A 6000-nucleotide genomic window follows, 5' to 3' on the forward strand; every position below is an offset into this window, starting at 1 on the left:
TCTTTGATTGGCAGAGCATGTTGAGACATTCTGATCCATTTCATAGGCTCATTTGGCACCTGTACCCTCTGTGGCAGTTCTTCCCACGCAGAGTCCTCCCCAAAGGACAGCTTGAAATGGACTTTGCCCCCACTGTTAAACTGAAGAGCCCGCAAGTGATGCACAGTCGGATCTCCAGGTTTTTTTGCCTGGTCTGATGCTTGTGAAGTAAGACCCATTCATGTTCAGGAACTCACTATGCTTGAGCACCTTCACATGGTAAGGTGATGGCCTGATTCTTGCAGTCTGGAGTATGATGACATAGTCTCTCGGGGTAAAGATATCTGTAACCATTTTGCGTTCAATAGTACTATGCATGCGGTCACACTCCATCTGCGTGTGCCCAGCAACAAGGTGTTTCTGTGTTATTAGTACCCCGTTTTTTCTTGCAAGCTCAGAGAACGCATTTGCCACACACACACTGCGGTTCTGGTAACCACAGCCGTCGCTCTATACTATGATTTCCTTGAGTTCTGGATGGTCTTTGATAACATCTTCAAAATGACGGTATTGAAGGTGTGCAAATACCTCACTGCTCAGGTTGCCCTCTGATTCGTCCCAAATGTAGCAGTATCCTTCCTTTGATCTCAAGTCAAAGAGGGTAAAGTTATGGACCTGCAATTTTGTTTTGTAGTACATACTGCTGGCTTGGGTTTTTGGACACAGCAGTACAGCTTGCAAATCTATTGTCCAAACAGATTTCTCTTCATTTGCAGAATCCTTGTCAGAGGATTTCTCTTTCCTTGCTTCATCTTTTTTGGTGACATGTGTATCATATTCCTCCTTACTGATATTCCCATGCTTGAATGAAACACAAACATCACATTGATCTTTTCGTGGAATGAAAACTGAGTAGTTCTCTTCATGGAACACATCTGCGAAAAGTCGTTTTCCAGCGGCCCTCACTCCTGCAGTTGCAGCTACCTGTTGATATTTGCGATGCAGGTGGGAGATAGTTGTTCCTGGATGAAGGAACTTCTTGTTTTTGTAGGTCTCTGTGTTTCTGCAATAGTGTGAATCAACAGTGGGTAGGCCCTTCAACCAGTCCTCAAGGAAATCTTTGTCATCAGTTTCAAGCTTTGCATGCTTACCACTCTTAGGTCCAGGTTTAAACGGACACCCTGCTGCTTGGTGGATCATGGTGGATAGGGGGTTTATTAAGCCACTCTGAAATGGTTATTTCAGGGAGACCAACAGTGGAGGCTTGTTCCATCCTGAAGCTTCAGTTGGTAGGACATTGATGAATTGCGTCAGGATACTCCAGCAGCTTTCTTTTGCTTGATGTTAACCTTCGAGACCAAAGTGGTAATGTATAACCGATGTTCTTCCCAGGTGTCCATTGCCCATATCTTCTGAAATATCCACCCATAGCCTTTGCAGTAGGGGTGGGCGATGTGGACAAAAAATAATATCTCGATATTTTTTGTGATTTTGACGATAACGATAATTAGTCAATATCCTTTAAAAAATTGTTTTTGTTAAAGTCTGAGGTACTTTACAGCTCATTATTTATGAATAGCATCATTACAATAATAACCAATAACCTAACCTGTGACTTTTTAACCAAATCAACCAATGCATTGTCACTCTATGACACATTTCCAATTCTGCCCCCACTTGTGTGTGTGGCAATGACATGGTCTAGCCAGCTACATTAGAGAAGATGAATAGGCCTAACAGTTTCCCAAGAGAAAGTCTGAAGCTGAAGTTCCTTTCAAACCTTTACATAGGATTCAATGTAAAACTAAGAGCAGACCAACAAAGTAGCCTACATCTCAGTTATTTCCTTCTATGTTTTGTTTTAGAGCAATCACGTAGGCTAGCATTCCAAGTTACAGAATAGAAACTAATGCGTTAGCTTATGACTAATGTAAATGAGAAATCCCATAGAGATGCTATTTGTTTACAACTGACTATTAAAATACTCATAGGCTAATGTTTTCTCTACATATAATACCGTGTAGGAAAAAACGTGACTGTCTCATCAATGCTACTTGAACAGAAGTAGCCGCATAAAATCCCAAGTAGGCTACTCTTGCTGCACAAAATAAACATTAGGCTGTGTGGGACAACGTTGTGTCCCACTAGTGATCATGTGACACTTGCTCTGCTGCATTTCTCCCGCATAGCCTACCTCCTGGGAATGTATGAGTCTTCAGTGCGTGATTTCGAGTGTTTTTTCCCCATAAGTAATTTAAATACTCGATAATGTCAATTTGCACATCGTTAAAACAACAATCACGATATTATCTCAGACGATATATATCGCCCACCCCTACTTTGCAGTAATTTCTTGACCATCTTTGGTCTTGTATGACATTCCTTTGAGACGTTTTTGCTTGGATTCATTTTGTTTCCATGTTCCTGGACTAAGTCTTTTATTTCTTTACTTTTTGTTCACATTATCTTCATCCTCCTGTTCTGGAGTAGTTGCCACCACATCTTCATTTTCAGACTCATCACAGGATGAAGAATAGTTTGGATCACAGATTACATCATCATTATCAGATGTGTCCTCTTCACAACCTGTCTGCTTGGCATCTTCATCAATGAGTACTGCATCAAAAACTTGATGGTCTTGTATTGGTTCAATGCTGATCTCATTGTCATCAGTGAATGGAACCTGATTGGTGTCTGAATTGTCATCATCTACAAAAAAGGAAAAAAGAAAACATTGCAGCACTTTGTGTATGGTCTCAATGAAAAACATTGATTGTCTTGTGATCAGTTGAATTAAGCTACATCATGAATGGCAGAAATAATGATTGAAAAGACAGAAAATGGTCAACATTTTAACGGCCACAAGTTCTAGAGCATTTCCATACCTTGCTAATGCTAGCTTTATGGACTTAGCTATTTCACTGACTAAAATGCAGACTAAAAATCTCAATAAAACTCAATAATAAGATTAAACAACTTTGCATAATTCATAGCCTAGCCTTTATTAATAAGAGGTAAATGTGTATTAAAGCAAAGAATGTCATCACTTACCAATTGGGGGCGAGCTCTGAATCAAGGAAATGAGTTCTGCAAAAGTAGCCATCATCTTGGAAAACTAATAAAATTGCCTAAATCACATTTTATTTTGACTTACGCATAATAAATCTGCTTAAGTCACACACTTGACATAGGCCATTATCTTAAAGGGGTAAAATCACATGACTGATCAACTGAGGGTGTAGGCAATTTTACCATAGGTGGCCAGCGGCAAAAGGAGTTGATTTGGGCAAAAAAATAAGTTTTGACAAAAAATGACTTAAGCGATTATTTTAACACCGTGACTATAGATTTTTCATAGAAATTGATTACTTTTAATTAATTTAAACATATTATTGATTGTAATAGTCCATATCTCATTTCAATTTCACAATACAAAGAAATAGACTAAACGATTTAGTCTGTGTCATTCTCAATTTCACAATGTAACTCATTTAAACCAGACCACCGTCTCAGATAGGCTATCCTCAGTGTCACAATAATGCATGTAGTGTAACTTATACACAGGGGAAAAAACACTAACTGGCAGAAATGAATAAAGCCAGCCAAACTATATGTTCTAGTATTAGGCTAATGTGTTGAACCGTGGAAAATTAATAGACAAACAATTTTGGAGATATTGTCGGGTAGCCATTGAATATTCCGACATCAGAGATTGCTAACAGGTGTTTCAAAATATCTGGGATCTTTCCGGAGCTCTGAATGGTAGAGGATAGCTACAGATCATCAGACAACACAATCATTGTAGGCTGCATTATGGGCCATAATTTATGGCTTTGTCAATCAACATAGAAGAGATGAAGCGCAAGTTCAACAGCAAACAGGACTTTTTAGCATGTATCAAACCATGTAGGCTAGCCCAATGAACGCCTATGCAAATAGACAAAACACTCACATCAAAGCAGGGTGACTTCTTCAGATTTGCGAGTGCTGTCAAATCGATACGGTTTGCTCATATAGTCTAGTGGTGTGGTGGTGAAGTGTCATGCTGCGTTCAAGAGCGTATAGGTCTACGCCCCGTAGTAGCCTATATTTTAATTTAACGTCTTTAATTGTAAGAGATCGCACAAGGATGGATAATGAGCGGTTGTTTAAGATTAAATTACAATGCCAGACACCTTCAGATATGAGAGACCCCCTCAGGTTTTTGACTTTGTTGCTTTCATGGGAGCCAGTCCTCACTCTATGGGAGCTCGGCTCCCTCTGGCTCCCACGTAATTCGAGCCCTGGTTGCAATTTCAAAACTGGATTACTCAGGAACCACTTATTGCACAGAGGCATGTTTTATATCCTCGTATTCGGTACGGTTTGCTGTTTATTGTGATATTGGGTTTGCCACGTGTTGTGTGAAGGGTTAGTGAAATATTAAACCGAGAGTAATGGGTGTGCACTGTGTGCAAAATGCAAATATGGTTAGCCTAAATTGCATGTTGGTTTAATGTTCATTTTCTCACGAACCATTTATCACAGCAACTTGGCGCTAATATCATTGGAAAGCTTAGATTCCGCACGTCCACCTGATGTGTGATATCATATGTATAGGTTTAGTTTAGTTGAACCTCATCTGCCAGGTATTTGACCTACCAGGTTGACACTTCAGCGTGAAAAATACTCAAAGCATACCTGAAGCCGGGGAAATGCGGGGGGAATGCCCCTGGGACGGCTTCTGAAGTAGCATCGCAAATGAGAAAAAATTTAGAAAATTCCACAGACAGGGGGTGCTCTTGAACTCTCTCATTGTCTCTGAAAGCATAACCGTGGCTCAACAGGTAGATCTATAGATAGGCTAAACTAATTTTTCAGGCATCTGACCGACCGGGTTGACACTTCAGCGTGAGAAATCGGGGGTGTGGTGTGTGAGTGTGTGAAACTAATCAAATTTGTGTGTCTCATGGCCAATGCGTGAGAGTTGGCACCTATGAAACAAGGACGCAAAGTTTGGTCGTTTGAACTACTGCCCTTAGGCAGTCGCACTTGTGTCGTTCCTTGGTAGTTCCTGTTGGTGTCCGGAGCGCCTAACCAAAAATCACAACCGCCTAACCAAAATTTGCGAAGTTGATGTTTATCTCGTGACTCAATGATTGATCTATCCCGTAACTTAATTTTGATTAAGACACTGACTTCCCTACTTGGCTCATTCTTGCTATTTATGTTAATTAAAGTATTGCCTTGCTTTTAGTATTATAATCTTCACAGACCCTACATCAGCAGTGACAAATGGTGTAGTGTAGGGCTGTAACGATACACCAACCTCACGATTCGGTATGTATCACGATTTTTGACACACGGTTCGATACAAATCTCGATTTTTTTTTTTTTTGGGGGCAATAGACATTTTATTAAATAACATTTTAATAGCCTCCCTTAGAACACCAGAAGATTACAATATAATATATCTTTTATTTTATATCCTTTATATTTTTCTGAATGACTGATATTTATGACAGCACACTTTATGCAGATTAGCCTATAGCCTAGGCCTACTATTTTTTATTACAACTCTACCTCTTTAATTCACCTGGAAATGTTGTAAACAAAGTAGAATAGTTGGCTAGCTTAGCCTATCATAGTCTACTGATTGGACTGTTCAGTTTCCCCATGTGTGTTTAAGTTTCAAGGTAATACTTGTTCTCTTTGGGACAGGCCCTTTTGGGAAACGTTGGTATTGAGATGATCAGTCAACTTCAATGCAAGAGTTTTAAACAAATATGTGTAGCAATGATAGCTAATGATGCTAAGCGGATTTAATAGTAATTTAGCTAGTCGTCTTCTATGCGTCCTTGCTTTTGAATCGTATATCGTTACAGCCCTAGTGTAGTGGCTAAAGCAGATGACTTATCATCCCAACGTTGTAGGTTCGATTTTCTGATGTGAGATTGTCCTCTTGCTTCTAGCTACCTGCAGGTGAACTAGTGTTACACATAGATTCAATTGTTTTTGACTGATGTATTGTACCTATAGTCT

The sequence above is a fragment of the Alosa alosa genome, chromosome 10 (genome assembly GCF_017589495.1).
Source record: "Alosa alosa isolate M-15738 ecotype Scorff River chromosome 10, AALO_Geno_1.1, whole genome shotgun sequence".
NCBI classification, from domain to species: Eukaryota; Metazoa; Chordata; class Actinopteri; order Clupeiformes; family Clupeidae; genus Alosa; species Alosa alosa.